Source organism: Puntigrus tetrazona, chromosome 4, assembly GCF_018831695.1.
Source record: "Puntigrus tetrazona isolate hp1 chromosome 4, ASM1883169v1, whole genome shotgun sequence".
NCBI classification, from domain to species: domain Eukaryota; kingdom Metazoa; phylum Chordata; class Actinopteri; order Cypriniformes; family Cyprinidae; genus Puntigrus; species Puntigrus tetrazona.
This window is the reverse complement of record NC_056702.1, coordinates 15,057,124-15,068,301: the sequence shown is the minus strand read 5'-3', so window position 1 is coordinate 15,068,301 and position 11,178 is coordinate 15,057,124. Positions and strand designations below refer to the sequence as shown.

Genomic DNA, 11,178 nt, shown 5'->3' with positions numbered 1-11,178 from the left:
AGATAATATAAAAACTAATATAAGATAATATAAAAATACAAATAAAGATATTTGTGCTGGCTACTGTATACAGGCCACCGGGACTGGACTTTATTAAAAAAGGAATTTGCTGATTTCTGTCTGAGTTAGACCTGGCTGAAAGTTAATGAAAAAAGTACATTTTAAGATCAGCATTCCTATACATTCTGAACTTCACTGGGTGTGAACAGCAAGTGTCCAGGAACTACTTATTGAAATCATGCTCGGGCGTCTGGCTCGGTGATCTGTCACGGGACTTATCTAGCTACATTCTGTGTTATAGAGTGTTCTGATTCTGGAATATCTAATTAATGCAGCACAAACTCCTTTGTGGCTTTGATTAAATCATGCAAGGTAAAAAAGGTTAAAGAGATGTTCATGTTAGATGTTTTGAGATGAAAAATTCAGTTCAACAGATGCTATAAACATGGCTTCTCATATGGTTGCATCAGATCAGCACACAGAGATTATCTTTACTGGAGACCAGAACAGCTAGATGAGCCACATTGGACAGATTAAAGGATCCTTTACCCAATCTGAGTTGAACTGGAGTTAAGTGCTGGGAGTCCGGTCAGAGAAAACTGGACCAGCACTGTAGATTTCTCCCAAGGTTTTTTTCTCTCCATTCTGTATGGATGGGGTTTTGGTTCCTTGCCTCCCTGTCTCCTCTGGCTTGCTTTGTTGAGAAACTTAGTGATTATACTGATTTGATTAACCACAGACCGTCTCTACATTTAATAAATTAAATGTTTAATCTATTCATTATACAGCTCTTCTATTTGATATATTTCAGTGCTTTGACACAATGTGTATTATTAAGAAACTATAATATAATATGACTTATTTAGTCTAGAGTCGTAGTGTCATGTTCACAGCACACACAACAACTCTTTCTCCCAGCATGAGGACGGAGACTTTTCAATAAATAAATGGAAAAAGTAACTTGTATTGCACTTGTCGTCTTTTTAACACTGGTCTTTATGGTTTAACGATAAAGAGGAATGGTACGATTGGGTAAATACCTCTTTGAATCAAATTAATTGTGTGGTAAGTTTTTTTGCAGGTAAATAGTTTTTAAAAGATATTACTTTAATAAAAATGTAATATAAAATAGATTTCATACCATATTATAATAATGCACATTTCTTAATATTAAGTCTAAAATGTGTTTTAATGTCACTTTTGATAAGGATTGTATGATCTTTTAATAATACTGGTGTAAGTGCACACACAGAAGTGTACTTGCAATAGTTCCTTTGCATCAAATATACTGAAGTATATCTTTAGTTGAACTTCAACCTGCTTCCTCAATTAAGTATGGTAAAATAAATTACAAATAGGTTGTTCCAGAACAGAGCTGCAGGCATTTTATTAGAGTACATGAATATGCAAATGCATTGTATTTATAGCATGAAATAAACATGTTTCACTTACATTTAAGTATATTGATTTTTTCACTAGGGTATGCAGAAAGCAAATTAAAACCTTTCCTTTTCATAATTTATACCTGAAATATTCTTACTGAAAGGAGACTTATTTGGAATTATGAGAGTTTTTTACTATACTTAAAATCATTTATTATATAAATATACAGCAAACAATAACACAGTAATTATTTTGAAACTTAATATTTTTTGTATTTATTTCTTTATAAAATGTAATCCATTCCTATAATCATTAAATCCGTTTCAAAACAAAACAAATGTTTATTTACCCAGTAATGTACTTCCGCAGTGGGGCCACTTACTTCAAGTGACCCCCGTAGGAGAACATCGCAACCAGCTGACATTTTGACTGACGGTGACCCACAGATGGTCAACCCCCTCTCCCTTCAAATTATTCATGCTCTTCCTTTACACAGCATGCGCCTCTCCCAATACAAACCTCTTTGCTCCAGTGTCCCTGGGGTAATTCAATTAACAAATATGTTTGAGTGTTTTCTTTTTATATGTTCTTTTTAAAACAAGCTACTGTTCATGTCTGCATCACATCTTTAGGGCTTTTTGAAGTCAGTCTCTCCATGAGCAAGGCACAGTCCTCTCAGAGACCAGAAGGCATCCTTGAGGATGGTTTATATATATGGAACCAGCATGGCTTGGTCTTCAAGGCCTTCTAGAGAGGAGTTTATGCTTGGATTTCAATCGAAACTTTGTGCCAATGTGTCGTCTTCCAGTCCCGAATAAAGACACTTCCACCCTCCACTATAAAAGAAACAAAAGCGAGACAAATTGCCATAAGCCTTAAGATAGAATCATATTAAACAGCATGTGGAATTCCTTTAAAAAGGGAGTAATATGAGGAATGTAGCTTGTCTACAATGTTCAAATCATTTTTATTTCTATAGCTCTTAACAACACAAACTATATCAAAGCACTGAACAGGATAAAATGAGGAAAAATACAATGATGTTATAATAAGATTGAACAATTTGTTATTAAATGTGAGACGGGCTCTGTAATCAATTCAGCGATAATCACTAGAAGTGCCCCAACTAAGCAAACCAGAGTTCTATTCTATTCTATTCTATTCTATTCTATTTTCTTAATATCTCACTAACATGTTTACAGTGTCAGCAAATCAGCTAAAAGCATTAAAAGCATGAATCATTAAAAGCACAGACAGGTGAAATGAATAATACTGTATATCAGTGGCAACATACAAAAGTGGAATGTAATAAAATTGATGTAAACAGTTTTTGTGTAATTTTATGTATTAGAAGCAGGAATAAAAGAGGCAAGTCAAAGGATGTGAATGGCTTTGACAAGGTTTGTCTCTGAATGGATAGGTGGCACAGGTCAGAACAAGTAGATCAACCAATATGTTTTTTTTTTTAAATGCCAAATACTATTTTGGGGAAGCAGGAAGGCCAATGGACCTGATATAATTTTTTAAAGCCTGAACCGCGCCAGTGTACAGGGCAGGCTCCAGCATAAGAGCAAGAGAAACCCTGAAACATGTTGTTAAGCAGATATAGCTGCTACTTACACCTTAAAGTGTAGGAGATAGCAGTGATAGGGGAAGAAAGCTAAGCGGACTATGAAATTTGCCTGTTAATCATTCACTTTAATTGAAAAATGGTGCATTAGCATGCATTGTGAGCGGCTTATCACTCGTGTTTCAACTACGCTTTTCTATTTTTATCTGCTCGTTGCATTTCCATTTGAGCTTGTTCCAGCGTTTGCTCATTCCGCTCAAGTTTTACAAACTCATCAAACAAGCGTTTGATAATACCTAGACAATCGAACTGCAGGCGGCAGATGCTGTTTTCTTATTTACTTTAGACTGTGGAACCATTTCCCTAACACTCTTCGGAAACAGACACACTCTGTCAATTTAAATCTAGATTAAATGCCCATCTCTTTAACATGGATTACACACACTTACACTAATGCTTCTATTACCCAAATCCATTAAAAAAGAATTGCTAGGCTAATTAATTAATTAGATCAGCTGGAACGCAGGAACACCCGGGAACTTGTTTACTGCATGTGCTGTAAGTTTAGAGTGCATTTAGAATGCAAAGCCACCAGTTATGCTTTATTTTCTAGAAAGCAAATGATTACAGAATTTTACTAGATTTGTATTGAGATGCGTTTTTGTAAGTAGACAATACCCAATGGGTTTACTGGTGCCTAACATCTAAACATTCTTGAATGCCATGAAAATTCTTAGAAATCAAGTATTATTTTCTTAAAAAAAAAAAAAAAAAAATATGCCAATGACGAAAAAAATACTGAGTACAAAAATCTATATAGCTATAACAGTACTAACGAGGCTAAATACCTCTGAACACCTGGTAATGGTTTTCAGGAGAGTCTGGAGAGCCACCACACTCTTTCTTTAGTGTTTGCAGAGAAGACTGGTCCAGGAGGTTGGCTACTTCCACTTTCAGTCAAAGCAAACTGCCTAAAAAACAGAAGGAGGATGGAGAGGAGTTAGAAGAGAGGGGAGGAGGAAGAGTAGGAGGAAGAGTAGAATTGGCTTCCTATTCATCACATTCTTTAAAAGTTTCATTAACACACAATCCCTTGAAGAGGCAGTCAGGCAGCCATTATACAAAATAAAACCTGACGGACTGACTGGACATGTCCACTTACAGCTGGCTGCTTTAATAAAAAATAATACAATGGAAATAAAATACATTTAAATAGTTTGAAGGAAAGAACTATGACCAGAACATAATTCTATTTGAATTGTCTGATTGTTCAGTCACTGAGACCATTTTTGTTTAAGTAAATTTATAGCTTGTGACTCATGTAAACAACTGTTTCAAGCATTTGATGCAATGAGGTACATACCAAGAGGCTCACGCCATGCCGCAAAGTGACAAAGAATGAGAAAATAAGTATCAATTGACACTTTAGCAGTAGCATATTGCATTTCCTGAGAACCCAAGCCTGGGCCAAGTACTGCAGTGTTCAGATCTGATCTCATGGATCTCCAAAGGCTCACCCACAAATTCATCTTCAGATACAGTGAATGTCACTTTAGGTATATTGAAGCACAGAGAATAAATATACTGTACAGTTCACTAACCGCCCCTGCACATACATCTCTTCTTGAGGTATTGTGTAACACGTAGCTCTTTAGAATATTAATCTGCAGTTAAAGACCATGCACTTTGGCGAAAGGGGAAAGCTAATCTTTGAAAACACCAAACTGAAACTTTTCCAAAAATAGTAAAATCTGTTATTTTGTGGATTTGGAAAAAGAGACTTTTACTTGCAGTTGGTAATATGACCATGCAACAAGATTGCGATACTAGACATCATCTTAAGTTGTGATGTGACATCTAGTACAAATGTTCATCTACATGTATAAATGTACACTGATGCTAGGCATTTTGTGACAAAATTATACAAACAAATCCAGTATTTGCAAATAAAATATACAAGTGATTTAAATACAAAAACTATTTGAAAAAAATAATAATAATGGCCGGTATACACTAATTTGTGTATTGAGTGTTACTGTATTTGTTGTTGTTTTCTTGTCCCATGTGCTCTGTGTGCTCTTTCTGTCTTTAGTTGCTGTCGTTGTATTCGGGTGTTTTAAGTTAATGAAATCATTTACTGTGTGTGTATATAAGTTCAGTCAGGTCTGGAGTCTTTGGTATGTGGTTATAGTCACTGCCTGCCTACTATATGTGTTTTCTCTTTTGTGGGTATTAAAGACTGTTAAGTATTATATTCTCATCGAATGCTCCTTCCCTCAACCACACCGTGACGGTTAAATGTATGAGTTTCCTTTTCATAAGGATACTTGCTTGATTTCCTCACAAATGCAACTGAGCAACTTTCTTTTCCAAAAACAGCAGATGGTGCTGTCGGTCAATTTATGCTAGTCTCCCAAAAACGCCTCTTTATCTGTTCAGACCTGTTCCAGAAAACATGACTGATTAGTTCACAACATTTACTTGGCAATCTTTCACTATAAACACTGAACAATACTCGATACCTCTAAATCCTCTACTGGATCGAGGATATAGAATATACATATATTGATACAGTTGTTCAACATACCAAAACAATGCAGGAGTATCTGTGTGTATTGTGGTAGAATAACCTACAACATCTCTCTCCACTGTAGGCTATGTCTCAACATATAAACAGAATGACAATATAATCTTACTAGCCTAATGTAAGTGTTTTATAAAAATAAAATAAATAAAATCACAATACATGTTCATGTTAGTAATATAATATATTGTGACACAATATGTTATTACACCTTTATTGTTCTGCATGTTAAACAACTGTATCAAATATAGGTCTATTGCATATTTTATATCTTGTGAACCAGTAGAGGATAAAGAGGTATGGCGAATGGATGGTGTTTATGAGGAAAGACTACCTATTAAGTCATGTCACTATTGATTTTTAACTAATCAATCACATCTCTTAATAACTTTTAGCACATGTTGTGAATTGACTGACATATGAGTTGCTTTGTGAAAACATCCAAATAGTTAGTTACAGAGATAATTCTGTATTATGTGTGAATTTCTGCTTCAGAGCTATTCTCACTTCTATATTTATACTCTCAATTTGAGCAAAGATTTTCCAGTAAGGAGTGGTGGTCGTCCTGTGCCCACTTGCGTTGTGTACGATGGTTTTTCCCTAAGTAGAAGTAGGCTAAAGAGCAACTTCCTACAGTTGCACATGGTCAGCTGAGAGTGTCTCATTTAATAAGACTTTCCAACCGTGTGCTTCTGGGTGAAGCAGTTTCCTTATCTCCAGTGATGGATTAAGATGGCTGCCTTCACCAGCTACCATTAAAATGTTAACATTTTCATGCGTACAGACTCAGAATTGATTTGGGTCCATCAACCTGAAGTATGCATTCTTTCTCAGTTTGCCTTGACAGACCATTTCTTGGTTGCTTTGAGGTCAGCCATATCAACTTTGAGTCAATTGGGAAAGAGCAAGACTCTCCTGCACGAGCATCTCCTTTCTTAGTGGAGAACTAAGTCTGTTTAATATCTACAGCACTTTATTTTGATGATTCTTGATGGATATTGACTATCAGGAACTTTAGAAGCAAACACTACCACTATCGGTCAAGCGGTTCTGAATTGTCAGGTGCGGTTCCAGTTGTGTTTCCACATGAGCCTCGAGCAGCGCGTGACAACATTTCAAACCTTTTAGGGCTGGAATTCTTGGCACGGTTACACAACTGTGCTAAAAGCGCTATTGCCAGGCAATGTAAACACAAATTAATAATGCAATTTAAATACATTTCTGATCACCCCAAATAAAAAATTCATACATCACTTCATATGTAAACATCCGTGTTACAACAGCCCCACAGTGGAAAACAAAACACGCTTATTTTTGCAAATTTTAATGTTCACATTACATCTTTTACTGCTGAAAACAGAAGCTGCATTTTAAGTGGCAGTATATGCATTTCCACAGACTGTTTAATGAGCTGAGGTGCTTGTATTGACTTAAAAGTATGCTTGAACTTGTGTCAGCAACTCACAATTGAGAACATTCACTATATGATACGTTTACATGCAGCTGTGAGCATAAATGGACCGGCTGTGAGGATGGACATGTTCAATTTGGAAGCAGTCGATGCGCAAACTGATCAGCAGTTAACATCAAAATTGCGTGGGCGGATTTGGAAGCATGCGGAGCCGCCTGCTCTCTGTAGCTCTCACAGTGCTTTGATGTCATACAATGAGCAGTCTGCATGGTGCTGCTTCAGATGAACACACCTCATATCTGCTTCGCTCCGATAAGTCATACTTAGGTCTTGAGGTCTATTTTTGCAGCTGAAAATGAATAGCTCACGTTGTGTCATTCATGTTCACGTCACTGTGTGCTAGCTTGCAATTTCTCTCTCTCTCTCTCTCTCTCCGCCTAAGACCAAGAAGAATAAATAAAAATCTTTGGATCAAGGCGATTCACATAAATTAAATATTTTGATTCAAGCGTCAAATTTTAACAAAAAGTGACTAGTTTGCAGGTATACAGAATGCATTATTAACAAAATGGTCTTAAAAAAAACCAAAACACAAAAGAAAGATGTCTAAAAGATGGGTTTATGATGTTTCTTACATTTAGCTGTTTCTAGCTTTACCTAGAGTTGGTTCACAATCGTCTATGGATAAATGAGTATTTTCAACAGCTTAAACTGGTAGATATTTTGATGTGCTAAAGCTTTTATTTCAGAGGAAAATAAATATATGAGCGCATCTCAAAAAAAAGGGCTGAATATCCTTGAGAAAAACTTAATCCAAGATTTATTTTCTCTGGATTTAGATATATACACACAAACTCACCTGACTGTCTGTACATTATTTTTCATTCTTAGGGTTAAGCACAATAACCGGCAGGCACATAAAGGGGTTGTTTTGGGGCTCAAGCCCCCTTCTTTTCAAAATTAAAAGAGTATACAACAATTGTTGACAATAATGTTGTGTTCAGTAAAACAATGTATTACTTTGAATTAATTTGAAGTTATTCTAACACCTCCCCGTTCAAGTGTGACCACAGTTGTTGCCCTCTGTGTTACTCTCAGTCCAGACTCAGCAAGGCCTTTACCCTTAGAACCACTTCATTCACAAAATCCCTCCAGGCGCTGTGCAGTTCCTCATAGTCTCTATCCTTTCTCTTGGTTGAAGCCATTGCCCAATCAGTCGCAGGGTTGAAAGATTCTGTCCATTGTCATTGTGATTATACCTATAATGGCCGCTTTGATTGACAATCATACTGACCCGTGGGTTTGTGAATAAAGCCTCACGCCTCCTGATATAATCATTTACGCTGCTTTTCTACTTGAGCCTCCAGCCTCTCTGTATTTTCTTCCTTTGCCTAATATGCATACCTGGAAAAGAGATAGACACATAGAATGAGGCTCTCTGAGGACCTACTCCAATAGTCATGTACTCATTGCACAGGATTTATTTGTGATAGGCACTGAAAAAAATAAAGTATGAAAAAACTTAAGTATAGCAAACTATACTAGATTTAGCATTAAAAAAATTAATTCATGCTAAAATGAACTGTGTGGGATTAGTAGGATTTTATTATATATTTTCTACATTGCTATCTCATATTGTCACATCTTTGGACTCTTTTGTTGTTGTTTTTATTGTCCATGTTCAGTGTGACCTACACTCTGTTAATTGTCTAACTGTCTTCAGGTGTGTCGTATTAATTTGTAATTTACTTATCCAGTTTGTTTCTGTTCAACGTAGTTTGTCCCGATCGTGCGTCTTTAATATGTGTGGTTTCTGTTTCCTGCATGCCTGCTTGCAGATTATATTGTTTATTTCATGTGTGAAGGTAAGGACTATTTGTATTTATATTCTCGTCTAGCGCTCCTTCTCAATCAACACCGTGACACATATTTTCTCATGTTAACATTAGATCCAACCTTAATCAAATACACCTCATCCGTGTAATCAAGGTCAAAAAGCTTCAAGGCTAGGTTGGGGCCCATTTACGCTCTGCAGGACACAGACTCATCAGGACCAGGGTTCTCAGCCCTGATGTGAGTTTATGAAGTTTCCAAAATCATTTCTGGAGGAGCCACTTGTCACATAGTTTAGTTCAACTGGGTCTCAACACACCTTCCCAAAGAAGTTTCTAGTCTGTCTAGTAGTATATTAATGGCGGAAGTGTTGCCTTCACAGCCAAAAGAGCCACAATTCATTAAAAATTTAAATGGAGATGGATGCAAGACATTTTACTTTTACTTATGGCACTGTGAAACTACTAATAGGGAGTCAATCTCCAGCAGTCAGTCTAGTGACTCTACAAATACATGAACAACCTACTGCACGTTTGGTGGAGGGTATCCTCGAACAGTCCTCCTCTGTGTAGAAGCCACACACTGTGCTGACTTCAGAGATGAAATCGATGTACTCCTTGTACTGAGACTTCTTACATTGTCTCGCTGGTACTTTAGAAGTCAAAAAAGCAACAGGGAAGCACAAAGTAACGGCAGGGTAGATGATCTAGATAAGACGGAAAGGTTAGAGGACATGATACCGACAAACACAATTAAGTCAAAATATAGATTTACAAAAAATATATTGTAGTTTATTTTATAATAAAACAGGAAAAACAAATATAAAGTGAGAAATTGACCATGGAGCTAGATGAATTTGACCTAATTTCAGAGATTTGATTTTTGGTCCTTCATGTAAAAACTAGCCAGTAAACATTTTTAATGAAAGAGTATGTCTTGGTGGTATTATAGGCCCTCCATACAAGTGCTGGTTATATAATTTAAAAGTTGATTCCACTAATTCCATTCAAAAGTCAAACTTCTATTATTCTCTTTCATTAAGCATTGTATGAATCTCTATGATATCACTTTACTGAGAAGTCCATTCTGAACTTCTCCCGTCTGGATATTTTATTTTCACTGGAACCACCAATAATTCACATCTATGTTAAAAACATATAAGACAATACTGTGTATGCATCGTCAAGCCCAAACACTTAAAACCCTCGGTCTCCTCAACAAAATCAGAATGGCATATTATATTATGTAAGGCAGGCGTTCTCTGCATGAAGTTGATACACTGAAATATCTAGCATGGCTAGATGCAGTCACATATTAATCATATTTCTACATAAAAATTAATTTTAAATCAGTGTTTACAATGATCTAAAAATGTTCATATAGTGTTCATAAGACATTTGCCTTTCCAGAAAGCTTATCACTTTCAATCTTTGTTTTTATTGTAATGTTGCTTATCTTTTTCTTTCCTTGTTTGTTTGTTGTTATGCTGTGACTGTGTTACACTGTGAGACACCCTCGAATACCATATATCTCAAGATGTTTTAATAAAAATAAATTCAAATATCATCTGCCATAATTCAGTTTGCCAAGACTTTTACGTTTGTGTAATATTGGTTAAACCTTCACCTAGTGACTGACGCAATGCTTTTTCTAAACAATAACTGGAACAGTGGGTGTAGTATATGACTGATGATGATGATGATGTGTGTGATTCCTACAAATCTGAGTTCAACAGAATTCAGCAACCATTTCATTGCTTGCCAAGATTGCTGTATTTCTCACATCGGAAGTCCAATTTTAAAAAATTAGTTTTGTGTTACGGGATGAAGTTTTAGGTGTTTTTAGGTGTATAATAATAATAATAATAATAATAATAATAATAATATAATGTAATATAATAATAAAAATCAGCAAGAGACTCATATAAAGTGAAATCTTATAGCGTGCCTTGTTTGGATCTCTTAACAATAATCCAAACTAAAAAAACTAAAAACACAAAAATACTGTGAAACAATATTACACTTTAATATATGTTTTTAAAATGTATTCCTGTAATGATAAAGCTGAATACTCAGTTTACTTCACTAGAGAAGAGATATTTTCCCAGCACTTGAGTGTTTGATGATGATGACTTGCCTGGCTGCTATTACGGGGATCCATGGTGTAAGCTCATCTGGTGGTTTCAATCAGCCAGTCCGTGGTGGGAAGGGAATCATTGCTGGGAGTGATGGCATTTTCCTGAAATAGATGAGATCCACTAGATGTAAAATGCTAAATATTGTAATTACAAAATTGCAAGATCTGATTATTTTCATCCCTTTTAGAAAGAAAACAAACACAACCCCGGTATTTATTCAATTACAGTAACTAAATCAACAAAAAATAAAGCATCAACAG

The 11,178-nt window shown here is 35.7% G+C and overlaps 1 pseudogene; it reads right to left on the bottom strand.

The window, feature by feature from the left end:
* Positions 1-8,042: 8,042 nt before the first annotated feature.
* LOC122342865 overlaps positions 8,043-11,178 on the bottom strand; it is a 30,459-nt pseudogene continuing 27,323 nt past the window's right edge.